The sequence below is a fragment of the Pangasianodon hypophthalmus genome, chromosome 22 (genome assembly GCF_027358585.1).
Source record: "Pangasianodon hypophthalmus isolate fPanHyp1 chromosome 22, fPanHyp1.pri, whole genome shotgun sequence".
Lineage (NCBI taxonomy): Eukaryota > Metazoa > Chordata > Actinopteri > Siluriformes > Pangasiidae > Pangasianodon > Pangasianodon hypophthalmus.
This window is the reverse complement of record NC_069731.1, coordinates 16,978,192-16,990,717: the sequence shown is the minus strand read 5'-3', so window position 1 is coordinate 16,990,717 and position 12,526 is coordinate 16,978,192. Positions and strand designations below refer to the sequence as shown.

Here is a 12,526-nt window from a genome sequence, read left to right as displayed (position 1 = left end):
GTAGATAACATTAGCTAGCAAGCAGTGAATGATTCGTATATATGTGCATCATTTAGCGATAGTCACTGAGAGTAGAGGTGGGTTGGCTAAAGTTGTGTTGTTTCATAGACGTGTGTCCATGCTTGAAATATTATTGTAGTGAATATCTTCTATTTAATGAAGGTGTGAGCATTTACTGTGGCACGAATGCGTTTGTAGCTACGTACTGCCCATGTTTCTGATCGTTGTGTTGTTTATTTACATGAGTTCATGTTCTGCGCTTAGGTAGCTAGCTAATGGTGCCGTAGCACCTCTTTTGAAAGACAGGGCATTGCCCAAAACTATAAATTACATCTCAAGGACTTCTAAAACGACGTATGTATCTTGTAGACCCTGCATAAATGACGTCGTTGTTGAAATGCTGTTGAACCTTGTGTGACAAATGCTACGCAGCTGTCTGGCAAAACTAGGCTTGCCTAGTCTTGTTTTTTTTTTTTTTTTTTTTTTAATCCAAGTAGCAGCAAGGAAACCAAGCCGCTGCATCGGACACTGGATATACGGGTGTGGAAATGAGTGCTGAGTGTTCACAGCGTGCTGCAGAGTGATCTGAGTGATGCCTGCCGTGCCACATTACCCATCTGTACATCTGTGAAGGATGTGTGTGATCTCCCTCAAAAAACATTTTTATGCTGATGTGTGTGAACTGCTCAGAGTGGCGCAGAGCTTCCTGAGAGTTCACATTAGCTCGGGTACGACGCCCAGACGGGATTCGTTCCCCCTTTTTTGTGAAGGTCACTGAATGCAAATTCTGACTTGGACGATACAGAAGTGCAGCTGGAACACTGCAGCTATAAACACTTACTGGACTTCCTGGTTCTGTAAGGCCTAATATTTAGGTACAGATTAAAATATATGAAATGATTACAACCAGTTGTTTTGTGTGCTATTAAAACTGCTATAGACGTGCTCTTATAATGGTGAAAGATAAACATGAAAATGATTAATATGCAAAAATATTACACAATATTGGTTTTTGTATCTCATAGTGGTTTACATTACACGTGTCATTACTACTTACATCCACATTACAGCTGTAACCTCAGAAAAACAAAATAATAAAAACATGTGACATTTTGTGACATTTTAAAATCTTTCTTTCTTTCATTAAATAAATTTTTAAATCCTTAGTTTTTTTTTAAATTATGTTCTTTCTTTCTTTTTCTTTCTTTCTTTCTGTATTCATTTAAATAAAAAAATTTAAATCCTTATTTAAAAAAAATATTTTATAATCTTCCTTCCTTTGTTTGTTTCTTTCTTTCTTTATTTATTTAAAAACATTTTTAAATCCTTTTTTTAAAAAATGGTTTTTTTTCCTTTCTTTCTTTCCAGTTCATTTACACAAACTATTTTCTTCTTGCTTTATATGAAAAGACTGACAGTGAAATTTTGCATGCCCCTTATTTCTACACTATTATAACTTTTACTTTTTCTTTTATGATAGCGTTTCACAAATTCCCCAGAAAGTCTTGTAAGGACAGAAGACAGTCTTTTCTTTGTTTGTATAATCTCCATAATCTTCATCAAATCCCACCGTATTGTGCGGGATTAGACACATTCGGCATCCCGGCAGCTATAATTAAATGTTTAAGGAGCATAAGCACAATTATGTGAAGAGGATCTGTTTCAGGTCAAAGGTCGTCTCAGGGGTCTGTGCAGTCACAGATGGAGACCACCAGGCTTCCTTCCAAACCTCACTCTGCCTGCTCCTCTCCGAGGACTAAATTATTTAACAAGCTCCAGCTTGCTTTAGGAAACACTACGGGAATAAACTGACAGTCGTCCCTGCAGGGCACAACAAACACACACAACACACACACAAACACACAAACACACAAATAAGTGATGTGAAAGCAGAGCACACTATTAACTGCCTGTCAAAGCTGATATACTGATATATCTGATGAGTGTTATGAGCAGTGTATTTTGTAGTAGTAGTATTTTGTCTTCACACACACACACACACACACACACACACACATTCGGTCCTGTGATGGAATGAGTCTGACCCAAATCACATGCGTTAACTACTGGGAAAAGGTATTCAGCACTGCAGTGTGACTTTCCATTCTGCTGACACATGACACATGAGTAAATAAATAGTGTTGAGTGTGTGTGCGGGCAGGAGGCAGCTGGCCTGCTGTACACACACACACACGTTGCCTTCACAAAGAATGCAGAAATATACTGCCGATAAAAATGTCTGACTGTTTGTCCCCTGACCTTTCGATTAAACAGGCAACGTGTTGTACAAATTCACTTTTTGTGAGCTGCTTTCCTCCCGACTAATTTAATGAACGAGACCCAGGGACGCTTCCACAGGCAAAGCTGCCTTTTTATGGACAGCCATGGGAACAGCTTTGCTCATGAATTTATAATGGTGAGGTCGCAGAGCTGGCAGTGCACACTTGATTCAGGATTGGTGTGTGTACAAGCATCCAGGCTTCTTCTTCTCCCTCCCTTCCCCCCTCAGCTCCCCGGGATCATTACAAACACTTCCATGTACTCCGTTTCCAGGGAAAACTCCCTGACAAGGGCAAGAGGATGATGAAAAGGGGAACACTTAATAATTTTTTTCTTCTTTCCCTCTCTGAAGACACAATGGAGCATTCAGTGCCGTGCACTCGCTGCTAATTTCCCTGTAGGCGATGCGCTCCGTTTCAAGCTCACTACCACTGCCGGCTTAAATTTTTTTTTCTTCCTGCCTCCTTCTTTTTTGTTCCTTTCCTATAAAAAAAACGCTGATATGTGTAAGAGCTTGTGCATATTCCTCCCTCCCTGCAAGCATTATGGGATTAATTAAACCGCGGGTCCTGCGAATGCCCAGCCGGTTCCTCTATACTTCAAATGAGCTTAATCACCATGCGGTCTGTAATCGCCTCCTCGTTTAAAGTATTCCCCCAAACACGCTGTTCAGTAGACTTCAATTTCCCGAACATTTTTTCCTGTTTAATCTGAATGTGAGTAGAAGTGCTACAGCCCGAGAGACAAGACAAGACGGATAGCTTATTGTCATGCAGAAGAGTTATTTGCCATGTTCACTTAGATATACAGTGACACCATGCATAAAGACATTACACCGCTTCACAAGGCCTGAAATTTGTACCATGCATAAAGATATATTTTAGTGTTCGGGGCGAGATAATGCCTTCGCCTCGTGTTGCTCTTTCTTGCTCACTTGTCATTCTGGATTTGGTCATTTGCTGGCCGTGAGCCTATCTGACGCCTTAGGTTCGAGAACTACCACAGGAAACAAGGCCAAGTCTGTTGTGCTCATTTCAGTAAGTACCTCACTGTAACTGCGTCACAGCTCAGATCAGTGCCAATTATTAACGTCACCTAATGGGTTTCCCATTAATTGCTTTATTCTGGTTTTGATTAAATATGCTAATCAGCGTGTTTTCATTAATCGTCCTTTTCATGAAAATAGCTTAAATGATCGTGTTTGTCACTGTGCTAATACGACTTGGATCCTCTGAGATTATTCCACCAGTAATTGGTGTAAAGAGGGCATTTTGGAACTGAATGAATTTTCTTAATTATTTCCTCAGGCTTCAATGCAGGTAGACATGTAATCATTTACATTTTTTGAGATTTTTAAATGCCTGCCAATTACAGCAATACGTTTTTTGAATATGCACTAATTTGGAGTCAGTACAATAAGGATTTGTAATTGATTTGCTCTAATTATTGATTGACCCCCAGATACTGAGTGCTTGGCTAAAGCCAGAAAGGTAGTAGATTCTTGAATATCTCGCTCTGATGATTGTCTCAAATTGCAGTTTGTTGTGGATAAGCAACTTAGGTTAAAACCTACTTTTCTTTCTGTACACATTAAGTTCTAGCAACATCAGGCAAACGTCACTAGCATGGATACTGAGTTGAGAAATCTCCTTTGTGCGCAATCCTGAACCTCCTAAATTTATGACCCAATTCCCCCGTGTGCTGATCAGATGACTGAAAGGGCTCTTAAACATACTCTATCGATCAGAACCATAGCAAAGTCACAGTGCGGTAAATTACTCGCAATTGATGGCTGGAATGGCAGGGACCGCTGTTGGCCTCGTCTCCGCTTTCCACATGGATGAGTGTATCCAGGCCTGAGGGAAGCAGGAGAGGTCACAGTGTAATACTGCTGCTGTGGAGTCACTCCCTGCACCCTACTGACCTCCAAGGGCACCGACATGCCCAGTGCTTGCCCTGGTGCTGAGCCAAATCTTCCACTCCATCTGCTGCGACACCGAAACTGTGTACGAGAAACACCTCAGTTCTTGTCTGTGGAGGTTTTTAGTCTTGCAGATCATCCAGCATGAAGTTGTACATAATTACATACTTATTTGTGGCCAGTGGTCATTTAGTGATGAAGGTTCATTGCCAGTGACTCAGAGGTTGGGAGTTCAAATCCCAGAAAGAAAACATGGCTTAAATTAAATTTGGTGGAGATGCTAACTGCCCTCTTGCGTATACACGAGTTCACAGACACCCACGATCAGTTAGTGCCACTCTAACTGACAGGGGAGAGACTAATGCCATCCCTCCCACCTAGTTATGGTGTCTCAGGCACAGATGGCTGTGGCACGGTCAGGATTCGAACTTGTAGTCTCCTGATATTAGTATGAATAATTGTGCCAATCAGAAGCCCAGTGACTTTTTTTTTTTGGTCCACAGAGTCTTCCATCAAACAATGCATCACTTTCCAGCCAGGCTTAGTTAAACTTGTATTTAACACATATTAGCAAATAATTTTACACACATTGTTTTGTTATGTCATCAAGTAATATAAACTCAGCGTAGGTGTCAGGTTGATTATTCAAGATTCAAGAGTTTATTTTCATTGTCTTGGACAGCACTTAGTACTGCTCTGAGCTGTAACACCTTAAGGCCGCCTACAGCAGCAAAACGGCCTTACATAGGCAAAGCCATCGTTTCCCTATAGAGAAAGCACTGCCACTTTGACTCCTTGGTGTTGCATTCAAAGTTCAATCAAATTCAATGTTGACCCAACTTATGCTAATCCAGTGCTATGTAATATAACCTTAAAGACGTACTGTGACATGCAGAAAAACACACTACATTGTGGTGAAATGTCAATCATGGATCCGTAGCTGTCGGATGAGGTTGAACTTCCCGTTACATTTACATTTATTCATTTAGCAGACACTTTTATCCAAAGCAACTTACAAATGAGTTAGTTTGATGTAGATACATGCCGGATTTAGAATTATGCAGAATGGGCTAGCTGTATGAATCATCTATGTTTTCAAACATGTTTTGATGAAGTAGCTTCAAACTTTGCAGTAAAAACGTTGATCATCTGTAAGCACCCTAAAAAATACATATACGTACACAAGCACACACACACACTCACAATTACTACATATCTACACCTATACCTATATATGTGTGTGTGTGTGTGTGTGTGTGTGTGTGTGTGTGTGTGTGTGTGTGTATAAAACTGCACATCAGCTGCATATTTGGTGAAAATTCTCATGTTAGATTCAAAAGTAAAATCCATTAATCCCCAGATTAGATTAATTGTCTGCAATTCTATACTGCTTTAACAGTTCCTACAATCATATTTGTGTATTTGGTACACTCTTTTTTTTCCCCTATCAGAAAGGATATTTTTAAAATAAAATAAAATAAAATAAAGTCTGATTTGCTCAAATGAAATCATTGTGAAATTCAAGTTTTCATGATTTTCAGAAAGCACAACAAATCAAATCATTGTAAAGGTCAAAGATTTACACTCCTCGCTAATAGATTCATAATGTTTAAACATATTTTAAGCTTATACCTGGAGCATGTTTTTAACATTTTCAGTTTTGACAGTACTTACATTTGACAAACGTGCATTCAAGAACTCATCCATGTGAGAACCCTGTACAAGCCTTTAAATCAGTATCATCTGAGAAGCTTCATCACTTCATCTATCCCCATATTTCAAACAAAAGCCTTATGTAGAAATAAAGAAAGGACCTTGCACAGATGTTATAAATGTAATAAAACAGCAGCACTGATAGACACTGATACACAGTTAGTAAATATATAAAAAGGTAATGGAGGGTTACGTTGCCCACTCGGGAGCAGTGATGCAGTACACGACTCGACAAAAACCCTAATCCTGCATTCACATTGTGTCAGGAGCTCCACAATACCCACCAGGGAGTCCCTGGTGATTGTTCATTAGCAAACTCGGTGGGAGTTAGCATTCGCAAAAGCTCTTCAAGATCTCCGTCAACACCCATTTAGCCGGGAAAGCAAAGTGGGCTGATTCATATTCATGAGAGATTTAGTCAAAACAACATTGGAGAGCCATTCTTACTGGCCCGGGTAACACTGTCACAAAAAAACGGACAAGATGTTATTTTAGCGTCGGTAGCTCTGTGCGGGAATGTATTGTGCTTTTATATATGTGCAGATTTGATATGCATTTGAGAGCGGAGTCGAGTTACACATTACAGCTGAGCAGAGAAGATCCTGGAGCCTGTGTGTGCATCTCGCAGAAGTCCCACAGAGCCTCTATATATAGGAGTGCAATGATAGCTAGATGTAGGAGATAAGGGGAAAGAACGAATAAAGTATCGCTGCCAGCAGCTTGCTATGGATGTACATTTTTATGAACTGTTACATGAATCTTTCCTGTAGGCATTATTTACAATGTACTGTATATATTTCCACATCTGGAGTACACTGGAATTATGGGCTAGGTAGTAAATCTCACGGTTTCCCCATTAGCCTGTACCAGGTTTCGCTGTGGTCAGGGCAAAACGGCTCACAAAGGGAAACCAATAGAATTGCACCCTATGGTTTCTGTGTGTGTGGCTGTGGTTGTTAGCGTGTATGTGTGTGCGCTGTCTTTTAGGGCATTTGGGTTGAGGCTGGTTGTGTAAGCATAAGATTCTCAAGAAGCTCTGACTCAACCTTCAGGTGAAATTGGGACACGAGGCTCTGCTCTGATCACTGGGACTAAACTGTAAGACTGTTCCAGTTGTGTATGAACACGGTGTAAATACTATGTGTGAAGTTCACACAAGGTTACACACTACTGAGCCCTGTGGTGCAACGCTTAAGACAGACATTGACTCAGCTTGCAGCTGGGTGCCAAATTTTTTGCCTCTCTACAAGCAATATCATTTGTTTCAGATTACACAAAGGAATTTTTTTAGCAAGTGCTCTGCCAGTTCTTTTTTTTTTCCTGGTTAATTATTTGAGAGCTCTATGAACGGCAATGACCCCGTTTGCCTTACAGCATTATTGGTTCTGCCTGGTTAAGAAACCTGCTCTGTCCAGATTTAGCATTTGGAATTCAATAGAGCAGGTCAAAGGTTAAGGATTGCACAAGAGTTTGACAAGATGGCCCTGTCCTCAGCTACTGGAGCTTCACTGGAAGACTTGCGAGGGAAATGTTGCCCCTGGGCCTGTCGCATTTCAATGCTCTTCCTTGTTGCCCTGGCTCAGACCCTTTTTTCTCTGTAAAAGGTCATGACCCCTTTCACATTCTCTTTAGTCACAACTCATGTGACACTGTCCTGAGGACTATTCTTCTGAAGACCCCCAACATCTGTGAGCAGCCACTAACAACACTCACAGTCTGATGAGAATTTCTTTACAAATCAGTCAGTCAGCACTGAGCGTCTCATGTTACACTGTTTCTCAACCTTTTTTTCAGCCAAGGCATGTCTTTTAAAGGACAATAATCCAATAAAGCACAACATTAACCCCACATCATGTCAGGGTATGTGAAAAAATGTACCTTTTTTCACGTAGTCACTATGGCTGACTCACCAATTCAGCTTTCTTCTAGTAATGTACTAGTGATCTTTCCCAGATGTGAGGCGAGCTGGTCACCACCGAAACTCGCCGCATGAGAAACACTAGCAGTTATGCTATGTCAGCTGCATTTCGAACGCACAGGAAGGAAAATTTTCCATGACACACCTGACCAGCTCTTTGGCACTTACTTCTGTCATAGTTTAGTAGTACTACTGCTGTAGTAAGGGATCTTCAGATGTTTACTGGTGAAAGATTTTCATTATTGAACCACTACATCCAGTACAACTACGACCGACTAAAAACCTTCCCAGATGGTCAGTACTGAGGATTTTTTCTGGGAAAGTTGTTTGCTGGTCACCTAGCAACTATGTCCAAGAACTAAATATTTGTGTGTGTGCAGTGTGGTATGTGGTCTTTACCAGCTGCATTAGTACAGTTTGTTGGTCGAATGGAATGTGGAGTCAACAGTAAGTGAAGTCAAGCCACATTGTGTACTGTTCGACTCCTGTCAATGGTTATGGCTATTTGTTTATTTTTCCATCTGTTATGTGAAATCTCTGTACTAAATGAGTACATTTTTTCGACGTACTCCTGGTCAGGGTGGCAGTGGACCCGGAGCCAATCCCAGGAAAACTGGGTGTCCCAGGACATCATTCATACACTCATTCATACGTAGGGATAATTGAACATAGCCAGTCCACCTCTCGGAGGAAACCGGAGAATATGGAGGAAGCCCACAAGAACATGTGAAACTCTACACGTACAGTAACCTGAGCTCACGATCGAACCCTGGAGCTGTGAGACAGCAGTGCAGCTCTCTGCACCACCCTGCCACCCTTACCACTTTTTAGTGCCGTAGGAAGTGGTTTGGCACGTAGTCAAACAAACTAGTCTAGCTACAATTTTCACACCATCTGTGTAATTGTTGTGCTCAGTTCTTTTGTTGCAAAATCTAGTTAGATAGATGAACTGAAATTGAAGACTGACATGTCGACTGATTTTGTTTGCTTGAGTCACTTTTCTCTTTTTATATACTTTCTTTTTCTTGTGCACTTTTCTTTCTCTTTAACAGGCACTCAAAAGGGCCGACTGATGCCAACTATGGACGAGGGCTGGCTTGCTGTGTCATGGCCCTGAAACATGGTATAGACTCACCTATTACTAGTGTGTTAACTAACACATCCCACCTATATTCAGCATGATGGAGCATCTTTGGGTGGATACAGCAAACATTTCAACTCTGTGAGAAGAAACAAAGGACCACAGATACTAGATAGTGTAATGTGGGTGTCATTAGCATAAGGGACATTGTTGTTGTTGTTGTGTTTTTATTTCTGGCAAGTACACTATATGGCCAAAAGTATGTGGACCTCTGACCATCACACCCATATGTGCTTTTTGAACATCCGATTCCAGATTTAGTCCCCGTTTGCTGTTATAATAACCTCCACCCTTCTGAGAAGGCTTTTGCTGGAAGTTTGGGCCTCTTAGTTCCAGTGAAAGAAAACTGTAATGCTATAGCATGCAAAGACACCCCGTACAACTGTGTGTATTAAACTTTATGGCAACAGTTTGGAGAAGAACCACATACGGGTGTGGTGCTCAGGTGTCCACATACTTCTGGCCATATAGTGTAGTTTAATAAAACGCATGGTTCCGCCTTAACATCAGTCATTTACAGTTTATTCATTAACCATATGGCCACTGTTTACGAATATCAGCTGTCCATAAATCATATCATCAATCATAAAGTGCCGCAACTGTTTCATTTCAGTTTTGCTAACACAAACAGAACAGTTCTGGCCAGATATTACTAATGCACAGGACGGGTTCCCAAATCAACTTTACACAATTTTCAGCTTAGGCCAAATGTAGTCAATCAGCCAAGACATATTTGGTGTCTGGAATCTGATTATATGTAATCTCATTTTAAATGGATATGTATATGTAAGGAAGAGTTATCATATACAAATTGAAGCTAAAGTCAAACTACTGTCATTAGCTTTCAAACTTTCGGAGTTGAAGCGTAAAGAGCAAAACTCTGTGAGACTACTGAAACACTGGATATTGGCAGATATGCACAGCCTAAAATTTTTGTCTGAGATAGACTTCCATTATTGTTATCAAAATTAGCTTTGTTAGCTAAATTACCTTTAGTTATATTGTAAATCTAAGCAAGTGTGTCAAACATGCCTTGACTGACTGACTACAATTGGGCTAATTATTATTATTATTATTATTATTATTATTATTATTATTTTTGCCAAGCCTTTCCTTACATATTTAATTTTTTTAGAACATTATCTCTGAGATCTTTAAACACACTATTTTTAGTGCATATGAGCAAACACAACCTTGTAAAACTGAGAAACTTATCCATTGCAGTAGGGTTTTTGAAATAGTGTTAAAGGTCTTTGGAATGGTTTAATCTTGTAACAAGCCATGTGGGTTTGTACATCTGCTTTTTTTTTTTTTTTTTTTTGGTATTCATCCCTCACTCTGGTGTAACTTCTGAACCGCCTTCATCACTCCAAATGTCCTGCAGAGCGATGCTCCTCCCTGCCCCCTCTCACTGCTTCAGAAGCTGCTTAATCATTTTAATATGAAAGCTGTTAAGTGCCTCCAATAATTACTTTGATGAAACGGAGGGCATTTAAAGAGACTTCCACCCGAGCAGCTTTTCAACCATTCTTTTCATCATCCTTTCATCACTTTTGATCTTTTGCTTGTGCCCTCGCGCCTGCTCTCTGTTTCTGTCTATTATCAATCCACTGGTCTTATTTTTAATCTGTCCCTGACTGCCTCTCCTTTTCAGATGCATCTTAGTCACTGGTTTAACCCTTTCTTGTCTGTTTCAGTAAAATAAAGTGTGTGTTTCTGTATAATCAAGTAGTGAAGTTTCAACTCACACAGCATCTGGTTGACTAGACATGTGCGCCAGGACGCAACAATAAAGTTGCATGAGTGGGAGGTTGTTACTTTCATGCAGGCATGAGTGGGTGGTCTTATATGAAAGCTCATGAGATCTTGTTCCACGTGTATAATTGTGCTGCAGTCACTAAAACCCGTAACTCTGAAGAAAATGCCCCCTCAACTCCTGTTCCTACTTGTAACCTCGGGATGGTCTGCTCAACCCCGAGTTCAGTAAGTGACGTCAAAGCAACATGGCTGCTCAGAGCATCAACAGTAAACAAAGTAGCACTTCTTACCTTTAAATGAGTTACACTGTATATGCACAAGTATTTGATTTCTATCAATCAACGTACAGACATTGTTTGTTAAATCTATAACACTGACTATGCAGACTTCACAAGGTAACTGTGACTTCGCTGTTCATATACATCACTCGTCACAGTTCCCAGGCTACCAGGCTACCAGGCTAATTATCAAAAGATGAACATGGAGGCACTTTATAGCTCAAACTCACAGAGGTTTGGAAAATATTTGGTAAGTCGAATGCAGCAAATAATGCCTGGTCAGAGTTGTGGTGTTTTGAATTAGACTACTAGTTTGTTTCAATTTTGAGAAATAGAACCAAGTAAATTTGTTAGAAAATATCAGATAGATATAAACAAAAATAAAAACTGCACAAACAAGATTAAAAACAAGCAGCACACATCTCTAGACCAATTATGAAATGGAGTGATGTAGCTTAGGTCGAGGAAGTGTCAAAGAATTCACAGACATTTCCAGTTAATATATAAAGTATCCAGTTTAGGCCATGTCCACTTTTAGTTTAAATCCAAATACAGATATACTGTAGATACACATTTTTGGAGCATTATACAGATGCAGATAGTGTCATTGTGTCATCACATTGAACATGTTAGCATCGTGATAGATTGTGCCATGAAATCATTACTACACCTGATGTGTTGCCGAGGACTTTACAACAGAGATTGGTATTTACAGAGTCACCATTAAAATCCTATCAATCTGCCTGATTCCCTGCACCATCAGCTGCCAAGTAAAATCAGCTAATATGAATGGGGGAAAAAAATTAGGTCATTGTCATTGTGACACACTTTCAACAAACGCTCACTCATATAGTTGGCAGTAGGAATGTAGGGCAGGGTAAGTGGCTGACTACAGACGTAAGAAGGGTAGGAAAAACTGCCGAAAAATGCAGGTTAATGTCACGTCACATAACACGGTCAGTTCACCAGAAGAGGGGCAAAAAAAAACCCAGTAGCCATTTCACATCCATAGCGAGTAGCAGGATTGCATAAACTGCAGGTGGAAGTGTGAGAAATTGATGTTGTGATGTTGTGCTATTTGGTTGTGTCCCCCCCCCGTATCTCTTGTCAGTTATGCGCCTTCCTGATGGATCACCCATGGCTCCGTGATACAGGAGATACCAAGAATAGAGCACGACGCTCTGAACATGATGCATCCCCCAGTCTGCTCCGGAAAGGTCACTTTTGTTTTCCTAATTTGGAGTGGCACATCTCGCAGTGTTATCTAGTAGCTTATTAAAATGTTCCTCCACTTTCATTTGTTATGTCGCCTCATCTCTGGTGTAGCTTGAAAAGGCAGGCTGCCCTTTTCTGTCTCCGACTGAAATAATTACATTTTATGAGCCATAGTGGCCACTTTGAAGTCATATGTACATACAGAACCGTGAAGAACTCTAGCAGTTTGGAAACACACCAAGGATTGACTTTTCCGCTCGGTTTAGGGAACTAGCGGATGTTTTTTTTAAGAACTAGCTCAC

The 12,526-nt window shown here is 40.4% G+C and overlaps 1 protein-coding gene across 1 annotated transcript in view; it reads left to right on the top strand.

Moving 5' to 3' along the window:
• LOC113541039 (E3 ubiquitin-protein ligase TRIM39) overlaps window positions 1–10,656 on the top strand; it is a 64,726-nt gene extending 54,070 nt beyond the window's left edge. Inside the window, exon 12 of the transcript XR_008300757.1 lies at window positions 8,885–10,656. The gene's annotated coding sequence lies outside the window, so the exon portion shown is untranslated. The remainder of the gene's footprint in view (window positions 1–8,884) is intronic.
• Window positions 10,657–12,526: the final 1,870 nt, after the last annotated feature.